The 14,285-nt window shown below is 50.6% G+C and overlaps 1 long non-coding RNA gene across 2 annotated transcripts; it reads right to left on the bottom strand.

Moving 5' to 3' along the window:
* Positions 1–1,315: 1,315 nt before the first annotated feature.
* LOC131999039 (uncharacterized) lies at positions 1,316–5,925 on the bottom strand. 2 transcript variants are annotated; one of them, XR_009398995.1, is made up of 3 exons: positions 5,827–5,925; positions 4,317–5,351; positions 1,316–2,840 (listed from the first exon to the last, which is right to left on the bottom strand). It is a non-coding gene; the product is annotated as an uncharacterized LOC131999039 (long non-coding RNA). The 2 variants fall into 2 exon arrangements; XR_009398996.1 differs by having other exon boundaries at positions 4,317–4,416.
* Positions 5,926–14,285: the final 8,360 nt, after the last annotated feature.

Here is a 14,285-nt window from a genome sequence, read left to right as displayed (position 1 = left end):
AAGCCACCCAGGCACCCCAGGGTGACGACTGTTTTTAAAAAGAAGGGAAAAGGGAGCACCTGGGTGGCTGAGTGGGTTGAGCCTCTGCCTTCAGCTCAGGTCATGATCTCAGGGTCCTGGGATCAAGCCCCGCATCGGGCTCTCTGCTCAGCAGGGAGCCTACTTCCCCCTCTCTGCCTCTCTCTCTGCCTACTTGTGATCTCTGTCTGTCAAATAAATAAATAAAATCTTTTAAAAAGGGGGGGGGGGATCCGTTCATCCATCCGTCCGTCCTTTGGTGTCCCTGCCACTGGAAATTTCTCACTGGAATTCATCCTGGGCTGTGGCTCCTGCCATTTTGTTTTGCATTGCAACCCCCGCTTCATATCATTTCTCTGACCTTCCCTGTCTTCTCTCTTCTTGGGGTCTCTTCTCCCCAGGCTCCTGTGAAGACGCCCGTGAAGCTCTTTAGTCCCTCGTGTGTTTAACCGTGTCCCTTCAGCCATGTCCCCAGCCCCGCCCTCCCCTTCCTCAACCAAAGTGGCTGATCGAGATGTTTTCCTAAACAAAACTGTTCTCGCCCCGCTAAATGCATTGAAAATGTGCCATCTGGTGCACGCGCTGGTCTCCCGAGAGCTGGAGGAGTCCAGGCTCGCAGCTGAGGCTCAGATCTCCTCTCCACCAGCTGCCGGGCCGAGGCTAGCCCGGGGCCCCAGGAGTGGATTTGTCAGAGTAAAGGCCGCGTGGGGCAGCCTCTTGGCAGCCTGCCCACAGCCCCTGCTGGCGACGAGCCATCTGTCTGAGCAGCACGGATCGAGCTTCCGACGTGCGGGGCCTGACGAGAAAACCGAGAAGGATGATAGCCCCGAGATGAGGTGACCTCAGTGGAGCAGAGGAGGTGCTCGGGGTCCAGAGCCGCTGGGAGCAGTTGGGGACAGTGGACTGATGTCAAGAAAGTTTGTCCCTGCACAGAAATCCTGAATCATATGTGTTGGTGTGAGGGTGTGAGATTGTGGGGGGGGTGATTGGGGGGCGGTGGGGGTGACGCCTCTAGAGAGGTCCCAGAGAAGGGGAAGCTAAAAGTGAAGGCCGGGAGCTCTCACTGGGTGAAGAAAGATGACAAGGTAGGCAGGGAAACAGCTAATGCCTTCCAGGCAGAGATCTGCCGTGTGGAGCCAAGAGAGGGCACAGGGAGAAGTTTCTGGAACAAAAGCGGCCGTGCGATTACCGTTCACCAGGCACTCAACAAGCTGAGAGTCGCTACAACGACTCTCCTATGTTCTAGGCGTTCTCCTGGGCCAGCGCTGTCTAGTAAACACACACTGCAAGCCACAGATGTCGTTGTAAATATATTAGGAGCCGCATTTTATTTTATTTCTTTATTAAAATACAAACAAACAGGGCGCCTCCGTGGCTCAGTGGGTTGAGCATCTGCCTTTGGCTCAGGTCATGATCCCGGGGTCCTGAGATCGAGTCCCGCATGGGGCTCCCTGCTCAGCGAGGGGTCCACTTCTCCCTCTGCCCCTCCCTCTGTTCATGCTTAACCCACTGAGCCACCCAGGAGCCTCCCGCATCCTTTTTCAAATAACGCACCCTCATCGACCCCACTGGTCCCTATTTGAGGACAGTGTTTCACTAATATAGATAACCCTGCAGTGAACCTTCTTGCAGAAGTTTTTTCCAGTCATCCAATGTGCAGCCCAGAAGTTTTTATTCTCTGCCCCTTCATTGTCTGGCGTTCAGAGTGTAGGAGAGAGCCGTGCAAATGTCCGAAGCCTGACCTGTCGCCACAGCACCCAAAAGTCCTTGAATGTGTCCACCTAAACCCTGGTGTCTTGTGTTTATGACTTCACTTTCTCGTCCTACAGGCCAGTTTCCTCTGCATCCGAACCTTGATTCCACCTATCTTTCTGCTCTCTGATGAGCTGCAGCTCGAGAGGAAACACAGCCAGGGCCACACTGTCGGCTGGGGCCGCCTCTCCCGTGCTCGTTACATGGAAAGATGCTTCTTCAGCCGCTGCTGCTGTCAGGCAAGTTGCATTTAGAGCCACGTGGAGCCTTCACCGTTCTGCTTCATGGAAATGTTTGTGCAGGTTCCTTGGCTTCTTTCCAGGCTATCTCTGACCGCCCTTTTACCTTTCCGTTAGTCTTATCTCTAACTGGGGGGGCCGGGGGTGGGGAGGGCAGTTTTGCACAGCAGAACTCCAACTGAAACTTGTGTTCCTGAAATTAACTTTTTCTGTTTTTAACTAGAGCAAAGGTGTGTTTCGTTTGTTGGTTTTTTGTTTTTTTTTTTTTTTCATGCTGGGCATGGAGCCCAACATGGGGCTTGAACTCGTGTCCTGAGATCAAGACCTGAGCCAAGATTAAGAGTTGGACACTTAACTGACTGAGCCACCTGGACGCCCGAGAGCAGGGGTTTTTAATTAGCATACACAGATGTTGGGAAGGGAGAAGACACAAACCACTGAATTAATGTGCAAAAATCTGTGTGTGTGTATCTTTGTAGGGAGAGGTTGCTTATTTTCATTCAATTTCCCATGGGGCCTGGGACCCACCTAGAGTATGTGATGGGTCCGAGTGGCCCCTGGATCGGACCTGCTTCTTTGCAAACTTCTCTGGCCAAGAACCACCCTTGTGGACCCCTCCGTTTCTCTTTCCCAGCCCAGCCCCAGGCTTTCTGTTGAAGACCATTATCACAAAGACCTGTTTTCGGGCTCCGTGAACCTGTGTGTGTGCGCGCGCGCGCGTGTGTGTATATTAAGTGGCGGCTGGTGGCAGTTTGGAACCAAGAGGCCTCACCTTGGCTCTGTTTGATCCTCCGTTTCTCCGGGCCCCACAGGCTGAGGCTCAAATTGTAGCTGCAAAAAGGAGAAAAAAAAAGTTACAGATGACTTCCTGAACCTCTGGGTTTCTCATGACCAGCAAAATCTTGCAGTGTGAAAACTTGAAATACCAAGTACTTGTATCTGCTTGCCTTTCTTTCCTTTTAATTACGTCGTGTCTTCATTTGCCGGGCCGCTGTAACAAAGAACCACAGACTGGATGGTTCAAACAGCAGCGATTTGTTTTCTGACCGTTCTGGACTCTAGAAGTCCAAGATCAAGTTGTCGGCAGGATTAGTTCCATCTGAGGCCTCTCTCCTTAGCTCACATGGTCTTCCTTCTGTGTGTCCTAATCTCTTCCTATAGGGACCTCGTCAGATTGGATTAGGGCCTACCCCAATACCTTCACATCACCTTAATGGCCTCTTTAAACATCCTCTCTCCAAATACAGTCATATTCTGAGCTGCTGGGGATTAGGACTTCAACTAATGAATTTGGGGGGCAGGGGGGACACCATTCATCCACTAACACTTCTGTTACACTTCTGTGATTCTAAAAATAACATATATTCTCCATAGAAGATGTAGAAACTTCACAAACGGAGAAATTAAGGAAAGGATCTCTGCAAAAATCAGTCTCTTTCTTCAGGCCTATAAAGGAAAAAGTGAAAGCCTACCCCTTTCTCCATTTCCACCCCCTTCTCCCCAAAGAACACCCATAAGATGTTTTGTAATAATAGGGACGTGTCCTCTCAAACCTTTTCTGCGCTTGCACAAGCTACTTCTAGGAACGCCCTTGTCCCGGCATCTCGACCCGTTCATGCAGCTGTCCTAGAGGACACAACACTCCTTGCTGGGAATTAAATCTTTGTACACCTTCCCACCGCCTCTAGAATTACTCTCTGAACGCTGTACAAAACATTAACAAGTAGAGCTCAGATTGTTTTTTATTTACTTTAAGTAACCTCCACAGCCAGTGTGGGACTTGAACCCACGACCCCGAGGTCCAGTCACGTGCTCCTCCAACAGAGCCAGCCAAGCACTGCTAGAACTCAGATTTGTTTATTTTTTAAAATATTTTATTGATTTGGGGCGCCTGGGTGGCTCAGTGGGTTAAAGCCTCTGCTTTCGGCTCAGGTCATGATCCCAGGGTCCTGGGATCGAGCCCCACATTGGGCTCTCTGCTCAGCAGGGAGCCTGCTTCCTCCTCTCTCTCTCTGTCTGCCTCTCTGCCTACTTGTGATCTCTGTCTGTAAATAAATAAATAAATATTTAAAAAAAAAAAAAAGATTTTATTGATTTGACAGACACAGATCCCATGTAAGCAGATAGGCAGGCAGAGGGGGAGGGGGAAACAGGCCCCCTGCTGAGCAGTTAGGCAGGGAGCCCGATACAGGGCTGGATCCCAGGACCCTAAGTTCAGGACCTGAGCCGAAGGCAGAGGCCCAACCCACTGAGCCACCCAGGCACCCCAAGAGCTCAGACTTAAAAGGAAATTCTATAGTGACTTACTCATTGGCATTTCGTTACTCATTTTCTGGTTGTTTTTGTAGTTTTCTGCTCCTGTCTTCTCTTGCTCTGTTCTCTCACCCTGAGCTGGGGTTAGGAAATTCTAGAAAGGAGGCACGTCAAAGTGAATGAGACATGTCAGAAGGGCTTCTGATACTTATTAACCAGGCTTGAGTTTAGGTAATGGGGCAGAAGGCTTTTCTCTCCCTTCGTCTTCCTACTTAGTTGGATCTTCTACATTTCCTTTAATGAGCTTATATGACTTTTTATAATGGAGGAAATAAACAACCGTAATAGAATCCTGCCAGCGGGGACAATTAGAAGGAGCTTTGAGCTCTGCTCGGAGCAGGAAGATGAAAGAAAGCAAGCCAGCTGTCACGGAGCTGAGCGAGGGCTGCTGAGGTGGGGGCCACAGGGAAGGCGGAAGCCCGTCGGGCGACCGGCCCCTTGCCTTTCAGACCTGGCGGAGAAGAGTGTGCATGACCGATCCCCGCCAGGGAGGAACTAGATCTTAGCTGGTGCAAGGTGGGTAGCAGAGTTTGCAAATGGGCACCTGGCTTCTTGAAATCGGGTCCTTGGGTCCGGACTAATTATGCCCCAGCTACTGAGAGGACGATACTGAGTCACTGCTGGTGGTCTTTGAAACACTGCAGCGGAAAATGAGCTGGAACGTCAGCGAGGGGCACAAGTCTTCTTCCTCCTGCACCCCCCCCCCCATTTTGCAAGGGAAGGAAGTAGAGACTTCAGATATTGGGTCCCAGGGCTGAACAAGGGTAAAGAGGTGATCTGGGAAGCCCCAGAAAGAAAGAGATGATTCCTGAGAACCGAATGGGTTCACCAGCTCCGGCTGTAGACCAGTCTCGGCTTGTCATCCTGGGGCCGAGGCGGGGAAATACGGAGCAGCTGTTAGTATAGTTAGGTCAGATGGTGGCAGACGGAGTTATCCTAACCCCCAGTCAGTGGGTTGCTGTCGGAGCGAAGGCAGTTCTCTAAGGTCTGTGGAAAGGTTCTGTCCTGTTCAGCATGTCTTCTCAGTTGCTAGGGATTGGGGATGAAGTAGAAAACAAGAAAATTGTACCCCTGCCCCATGGAATTGATGAACTAGTGTAATCTATTCATAAATAGAGGAAAGTTTATTTCTGCTTTAAGGGGGAGGAAAAAAATCTACATTTCTTTGACCTCACTGAGAGAGGTGTCGCTCATGAACTAACTGTTCATTAGTGGTTTCGATGACCTTATTGCCTCGCAGGTGGGGTATTTGGCCACTTCTGCACACAGCAGGATTCCAGCAGAGCCCTAGAGCAGCCTGAATGGGCTACAGGTACATGTAGGTGAGGCACAGATTGCTACCCCCTCCCCAGTCCCAAAATTGAGCTAATGGCACACATGGGGCCCTGCTGGCGGCCTCCCCAGCAGCCGTGCTCGCCTCTTCCTTTCTAAAAGTGCCACATCTCCCCCCACCACCACCGTTTTTCTTGCATCCATTTGTCTCAGGGAAAGGTGACCCCCATACCTCAAGAGTCACCCCATTGGCCTAAGGGGAATTCTGTTCCACTTGAGGGCAGTTGCTTCTGGAAAGGGCATATGATCCAGTCTGATATCCTGAGGAGGAATCCAGAGAGAAGGGAAAGTGACTTCCTGGGAGGTTTTCATCAGTTAGAAATGTTTTTATCAGCAAGTAACAGAAGCTCCTCCCCACCACTGACAAACAATGTATGGTTCAAGAGTGAAGATACTTTAAAAAAAAAAAAAAAAAAGCAAAGATACTTAATGAACTCAGCATAAAAGTCTGGACGTAGGTGGTTCCTGGCATTGGTTTGGTGACTCAAGTAATAGCAGGATCAACATCTCTTGGGGGTGCCTGATGGGTTCAGTCTGAAGAGTGTGTGACTCTTGATCTCAGGGTTGTGAGTTTGAGCCCCATGTGCAGGGTAGAGACTACTTAAATACTTTTTTTTTTTTTTAAAGGATTGACATCTCTGTGATTCTTGTCTTTCGCTTATGGTGTCAAAAAGGCTGCCACTCCAGCCATTATGTCATGGTAAGGCAGGGGAAGAAAGGAACGTGGCCAGTGACCGACACCTGTCTTTCTAATCAAAGATTTCCCAGAAATGCCCTGGCTTTCTTTCACTTTCTTTTCTTTTCTTTTCTTTTTTTAATTGAGGGAGAAGCCAGCTCCCTGCTGAGCAGAGAGCCCCATGCGGGACTCGATCCCAGGACTCTGGGATCATGACCTGAGCCAAAGGCAGCCGCCTAACTGACTAAGCCACCCAGGTGCCCCATCCCTTTCATCTCATTAGACAGGACTGTGTCACGTGGCCACTGTTAGCTGCAAGGCAGACTGGGAAAGTGAGTTTTGGGCTCTTTTTGTCTATAGAAGAAACAGGAAAGAGAAAAGGGTGTTGGAAAGTAGAAGTAGATTGGCTACACGTAGGACACTCCTGTTTTCCAGGTTCCATCTAAGTGCCTGGAACCGCGGCTGCCATCTTGGTTCTGGCGGAGCAGAGAGAGAAGGAACCTGTGTCCAATGTACCAGCCCAGATGAAAAGCAAGCAGAGCAGGTAAAGACAACGTTCCCAGATGGGCTCCTGGGTGGCTCAGTCGGTTGAGCATCTGTCTTCTGCTCAGGTCATGATCCCAGGGTTGTGGGACCAAGCCTTGCACTGCGTTCCCTGCTCAGTGGGAGTCTACTACTTCTCCGTCTCTCACATACATAAATAAATTTTTTTTAAAAAAAAGACAACATTCACAGAAAAAGGAAAACCAGGTAGCTCTTAAGCATATGAGAAAATGCTTGACTTCACTCATCATAAGAACAGTGAACACCAAAATAACAGCACGATACTACTTTTCACCTATCAGATTGGCAAAAATCCAAATGTTTGGCAAGCCGCCCTGTTGATGATGTTGTGTGGAAGCAGGGACTCTCATGCATGAAGGGCAAAACGGTACGGTCTCCTGTGGTGGGAACAGTAAAGATGGGAACACATGAACTGGGATCTTTATGTCCTCACCAAGATGCTCTATCAACTGGCTGGAACCCAGCCTCCTGGGGGCTTCCTCTTAAGTTCCTCACTGATGAGGCCAGTTTGAGTAGAGTTTTTGTTACCTAGAACCCAAACTATTCCAAGCAGTGCCCCTGCCTCCCACCTGAAGCCTAGGAGCCAAGTTGTTCTGTCCAGAAGCCAGATCATAGAATCTCACTGGGTCACCCAGTGACTAGCCAAAGCCGAACAGGTACAGATCCAAGAGCTGAGATCATTGCTGACAGAAGAATCGCTCCCAGAGAATGGGCCATGAGCCCATTCCAAAATCAGTGGGCGGGTAACTGCCTAGGGTAGTATTTAACCCCTGTGGTCATGAGAGGGGCTGCATCTTGAGTGGTTGAAAGGCCTGTCAGAATCCAAATGTAGAGGGGCACCTGGGTGGCTCAGTCGTTAGGCATCTGCCTTTGGCTCAGGTCATGATCCCAGAATACTGAGATCAAGCCCTGCTTTGGGCTCATCAGGCTCCCTGCTCAGCGGGGATTCTGCTTCTCCCTCTCCCACTCCCCCTGCTCATGTTCCCTTTCTCTGTCAAATAAATAAAATCTTTAAAAAAAAAAAAAAAGAATCCAAATGTAGAGATAATCCTGAGACGTTAGATCTTGAGGTTGTAAGATGGCTGCTTTGGTCTTTTTTTTTTTTTTTTAAGATTTTATTTATTTATTTGACAGAGATCAGAAGTAGGCAGACAAGCAGGCAGAAGGGGGGGAAGCAGGCACGATGTGGGGGCTCAATCCCAGGATCCTGAGATCATGACCTGAGCCAAAGGCAGAAGCTTAACCCACTGAGCCACCCAGGCGCCCCAGGCTGCCTTGGTCTTGCTCCACCCAATGTCCTGATGTCTCGTTAGCTATGTGGTTTATTGGTTTATTTGATTATCTTTATTTGAATTTCTTTTCCTTTCTTTTTAAGGATTTATTTATTTAAGAAAGAGAGAGAGCTCGCGTGCAATGGGGAAGGACAGAGAGAGAGGGAAAGAGGCAGACCCCCCACTGAGCGTGGAACCCTAATGCAGGGCTCCATCCCAGGACCTTGAGCCCAAATCAAGGGCCAGACAGGCCCTGCGCCAGCCAGGCTCCTCTTTATTTGAATTTCTTTTTCCACTGAGCAACTTCCTGGTCCCTGAATATTTTCTTTCTTTCTTTTCTTTACTTTTTTTTTTTTTTTTTTAAGATTTTATTTATTTATTTGACAGATCACAAGCAGGCAGAGAGGCAGGCAGAGAGAGGAGGAAGCAGGCTCCCCACCGAGCAGAGAGCCTGATGCGGGGCTTGATCCTAGGACCCTGGGATCATGACCTGAGCCAAAGGCAGAGACTTTTTTTTTTTTTTTAAGATTTTATTTATTTATTTGAGAGAGAGACAGTGAGAGAGAGCATGAGCGAGGAGAAGGTCAGAGGGAGAAGCAGACTCCCCGTGGAGCTGGGAGCCTGATGCGGGACTTGATCCCTGGACTCCAGGATCATGACCTGAGCTGAAGGCAGTTGTCCAACCAACTGAGCCACTCAGGCGTCCCCAAAGGCAGAGACTTTAACCCCCTGAGCCACCCAGGCGCCCCTGGTCCCTGAATATTTTCAAACTGTGGGGCTATTGCACACCCCACTGTAAAGGAGCAAATCAGTGTTGAGTTTGTCTTTTGAAAAATTGCTAGTGAAGAATGGACAGGCCCAGTGGAATCCCTTAACCCTCGGATCCAACATTCCTCAGTAATGACCTTCCTGCTCTGAGATGTGGTTAAAGACAGATTGCCCTTGCCCTCGGGCTACCTCTTCATTCTCTGCATTTCAGAATACATGCCCTCTATACTGAATGCCATGCCTAGGATGGGCTCCCAGGATGTTCAGAACATGGCGGCCCCATCCCCATGTAGACTCACGCCTATTCTGACCAACCCTTGGGCAGGTGAGAGTGAGACTATTTGGCTCTCTCAAGTTGAGAGCCTTCATGGCCCTGGGGACCCAAAGGACGTGGTTTGCTCCCTTCTAAGATGAGCCAAGGCAAGGACAAAGGCATAACCAATAGAACCTCATTGAGCTTGTACTGCCGAGGGATACTCTGATGCCTACAGGTAGAGCCTTGGGTCTGCCAGGGGCAGTAAGAGGTGTCTAAGTGGACTAGTATCTGCGGTGGGGTTCACGTTTGATCACGGGGCAGCCCCATGGTGGTAGCAGGAAGGTGCCAAGGGCGCCCCCGTGCTTGGGGAGGCATGATGGTTGTACGTCCAAAGATGTATAGATGCTGGCCTCTTCCTTGACATCTCTCTAGCCCCCAGAAGTCCTCAGTCCATGGGCCTGGCAATCGTCCAGAGTCCCTTCGAGCCTTCCTTCCAGCCAGTGTCCTGTCACCAGCCTCATACCTGCTCTGTTTACTGTTGTCAGCATGTGTGTGTTTAGCGTGTACTCAGCTGTTAATTTGCGTTGGTTTGCCCATTGTGTCATATGTGTATGTTGTGTCTACGTTGGCTACACGCCCCTGAGATCAGGGTCTGTCTTCTAGTTTTTGTGAATCACCCTCCTCCTGCTGCACAAACCCCACCGCCCCCACCAATACCAACTCACCTCTCGTACAGGGCATTACATATCACAGACAAAAATGCTTGTAAAGAGGCTGCCGTTACTGGCACTCAGAGGTTTGCCCCCTCTGTGCTCTCAGCCTTTCAGAAAGGTATTTCTTCAAAGAAAACAAAAAACAAACACAAAAACGAACATTGAACAAGGGTGCAAAATCATGGATGCCCCGGGAAGACCAAGGTGCTGGGCGGGTCCTGGCCACCAGGGGGCGCGGTCTCCCCAGGCCTCGGCTGCAGAGCCCGCCATGGCGACTACAGCCGGGCTCAGCGTCCGCCTAGTCGACCCGCGGAGTGTGCACCCTGCTCCCGGTAGCCCAGGTCCAGGGGTTCAGGTAGCCACCGGACCTCGTCTCCTCTTTGGGCAGACCCTGGAGCGGGTATGTCTGGGGTGCAAAAGGCCAGGAGCGGTCAGGATGGGAGGAGGCCATGTGAAATTACAGACTGGGCAGGAGTGCTGTGCTGGCAGCTTCGCCCAGGAGCCAGAAAGGCGGTGTTGTCTGGGGCATGACCTCGGGTGGCTGTGGTGCTGGGTCGGGTGCTGGGCAGAGTACCACCGGCGAGACCCAGGGGACTGTGGGTGTGTCAACCACAACAGAGATGCCCCACCCCACCCCCCAGGGTCCCCAGGGCCTCCAGGCTCCGCAGGGCCCAGGGCTATTGGGCCAGCTCTTCCCAGCCCTCTGCCAGAATTGGCGTGGCGTGGTGTGGTGTGGTGTGTGGCCCAGGCCGAGTCCACGCTTCCCAGGAGGTCCGCTGTGGGCTCCCTTCCTCGGCAGTACTCCGCTCTCCAGCCACGCCCAACCAGACACTCTTCCCACAGATGACTTGTACGGTAGTTCATTCACTTAACTCCTATACGCAGCAAACACTGTTGAGTGCTCCTGGTGGCCAGGAGCTTCGGAGATACAAAACATGATGCCTTCACGGACACTGGTCTTACGCCTCTGTCTTTTTTTTTTTTTTTTTTTTTTTAAGATTTTTTTTTATTTATTTGACAGAGATCACAAGTAGGCAGAGAGGGAGGTGGGGAAGCAGGCTCCCTGCTAAGCAGAGAGCTTGATGCGGGGCTCGATGCCAGGACCCTGAGATCATGACCTGAGCTGAAAGCTGAGGCTTTAACCCACTGAGCCACCCCTTTTTTAAAAATAACATTTATTTGTGAGCCAGCATGAGCTGGGGGTAGGTGCAGGGCAGAGTGAGAGAGAGAAGAATATACCCCACTGAGCAGGGAGCCTCATGTGGGACTAGATCCCAGGACCCTGGGATTATAACCCGAGCCAACTGAGCCACACAGGCGCCTGACCTCCATGTCTTTATTCCCACGTTTCTTCCCACTCTTAGCCTGGCCAGGTTTCACTATCCCTCAGCGAGGTCCTGAAGTCTCACTGCCCACAGAAAGCCCCTTCCAGTGACTCCAGAGTGAGGAAAAGGACCTAGTCTGTCCCCAACGCTGTTATATCCTGAGTGCCCAATCCTATGCCTGGCACAGTGGAACTCAACAAATATTTGTTGACGTGAATCATTGAAGCAGTCTTGTTGGCCTCTGACTTCACAGGTGATTGCCTAAAACTTTCACCTGGCAAGTCATCAAGTCTTGCCTCTGCCGTCTGTCCTACTGAACTGTTGTGTTTATGACCCATGAGTGCCCAGTGGTTGGGTTAGGCAGGGGACCAAAAGGAATTTATTGGCTCATTGAACCACACCACAGGGAGATGGGCAGGAAAGGTTGAGCCTTTTTTCGGGACAGCAGGAACCTCGGCTATAATGTCAGGACACTTGCTACACATCATGACTTCTCTCTTTGATGGCTTCCCTCCCTGCTTCTGCACACAGGCTTTCACCACCCAGATAGTCCAGGAATAGGACTGGACTTCAAGGTCACCAATCCAAGAGGAATAAAATTTTCCTCTTCAACTACCTCTTTATTATTATTTTTTTTATTTTTAAAGAGTTGTGTTTTTTTAAGATTTTATTTATTTATTTGACAGGGATCAAATAAATAAGCTCTCTGCTTAGCAGGGATCACGAGTAGGCAGAGGGGCAGGCAGAGAGAGAGGGAGGGAAGCAGGCTCCCGCTGAGCAGAGAGCCCGATGGTGGGGCTCGATCCCAGAACCCTGGGATCATGACCTGAGCGGAAAGCAGAGGCTTTAACCCACTGGGCCACCCAGGCGCCCCTAACCCTTTATTTTTTTAAAGATTTTATTGTTTAGGGGTGCCTGGATGGCTCAGTCAGTGAAGCGTCTACCTTTGGCTCAGGTCGTGATCTCAGTCTTGGGATGGAGCCCCATGTCTGGTTCCCTGCTCAGCAGGGAGCCTGCTTCTCCCTCTCCCTCTGCTCCTCCCCACTACTCTTCCTAACTCTCTCAAATAAATAAATAAATAAAACCTTTTTATTTATTTATTTTAGATTTTATTTATTTATTTGTCAGAGAGAGAGAGGTAGAGAGCACACACAAGCAGGCAGAGTGGCAGGCAGAGGCGGAGAGAGAAGCAGGCTCCCTGTGGAGCAAGGACCCCGATGTGGGACTCAATCCCAGGACCCTGAGATCATGGGCTGAGCTGAAGGCAGCGCTTAACAGACTGAGCCACCCAGGCGTCCCAATAAATAAATCTTTAAAAAGAAAAAAAAAGGATTTTATTTTTTAAGAAATCTCCACGTCCAATGTGAGACTCGAACTCACAACCCTGAGGTCCAGAGTGGCACGCTTCACGGGCTCAGCCAGCCAGGTGCCCTTCAGGCCCAAATTTAAAATCCTGAGAAAAACTCTGATAGGCTTGGTTTTTCTGGATTTCAGACCCTTCTCTTGCACCAGTCACTGTGGCTAGGGACAGTGATGTAGGATGTAGGATGTTTGACAGCTCCTACTTGAGTGGTGGAGTTCTACCAGGAAGGAGCAGTTGAACCCCAAAAGGAGGACGAGAGAAACAGACGTGGTCACTCAGAAGACCTGGGGCCACCACCCTGATGTGTACCCACAATGATTCATGATAATTCCCTCTTATTGAGGACAAAGATCATCTATACCCATGGGGGCCTTCACTGAAGATGAGAACTTGATAAAATACAGCTTGATTTATAGAAAAGGGAGTTGTGCATGAGTGTGTGCACACGCGCTTGCACGCTCGTGTGTGTGTGTGTGTGTGTGTGTGTGTGTTAGGCTGAAATCCCCGGTGGATCTTCCCTACACTTCGCATGAACGTGCAACCGTCCATCCCTCTTGCTGTGGGTGGGGTAATTTGTCCCAGGGCGTGGAACTAGACAGAATCTCCATAGCCACATTATGGCTTGAGCTGTCACTTCTGGTTTCCCTCCCGAGAAGATCTTCGGAGCCCAGCGGTGTAATACTGGCTTTTTGTTTCAAGTGGGGAATGGCTCTAAGACTGGTTTTTCTATTTGTGTTGTTGTGGCTGTTGTTTCTTTTGGCAGCGAGCAAAAGAGGGCAGTTCTGTAAGAGAGCATCTTCCCTGGATGGTCCCAGGAGTGTGGCCGGGACACCCAGGGGGCTCAGTCGGTCTTGCCTTCGGCTCAGGTCATGATCCCAGGGTTCTGGGACAGAGTCCAGCTCAGCGGGGGGCCTGCTTCTCCTTCTCCCTCTACTCCTCCCCTGCTCATGTTCTCTGTCTCTCTCCTTCCCTCAAATAAATAGTCTTTAAAAAAAAAAAAAAGCAAAGGAAGAAAAACTAGGCACAGACGAGGCACTCCTCTCCGGGGAGCCTCAGGCTTTCACCGGTGCTCTTAGGTAATCCTATTTACCTGTGTTCTTGGATGAGGAAACTGAGGTTCAGCCCAGGAACAGGCTCCTGTGGGAAGTGGGGAGAAGAACAGGACAGGTTGGGGGTTGGGATTAGGACTCCTGCATTCGAGGCTTCACACACCTCCTCGGATCCCTTAACACTCACTTGCAGGATTCGGTAAATGTGAATGCCTTAACCAAGGCCAGCAGGGCTGAGATTAGTTGATTCCAGAGCCCCTACTGTTTGGACTTCCTCCGCTGTGTGACCTTGCCCAGGTCCCTTGACCTCCGTGCGCCTCTGTTTCCTTCTCTGTAACGCTGGGAGGATACTAGCTCCTCCCTCCTGAGGGTAATTGGAGTGACACCCAGCCGGCAGTTAAGAGCTCCTAGGCGGACGCTAGTTTGGTTGTTTTCGTTCTTGTTCTACGGGCCCTCCCTCAGGGCCACGAGTCGGACCCCTCCCTGTGGCAGGAGAACCAGATCCCGTGGGAGCCCCTTCCTGGCCCAGGTGCTCCCGAGGCCCCGCTGCAGGTGCCTGGGAAAGTCTGCAACCGGGACAAAGGGAACAAAGGCTGCAGGTGCTCGGTTGCTGCTTTGTCTGGCTGAAGGCCCGCTTCCTGCTCTA

Source organism: Mustela nigripes, chromosome 13, assembly GCF_022355385.1.
Source record: "Mustela nigripes isolate SB6536 chromosome 13, MUSNIG.SB6536, whole genome shotgun sequence".
In the NCBI taxonomy this organism is placed as follows: domain Eukaryota; kingdom Metazoa; phylum Chordata; class Mammalia; order Carnivora; family Mustelidae; genus Mustela; species Mustela nigripes.
This window is presented reverse-complemented; position numbering and strand designations above follow the sequence as displayed.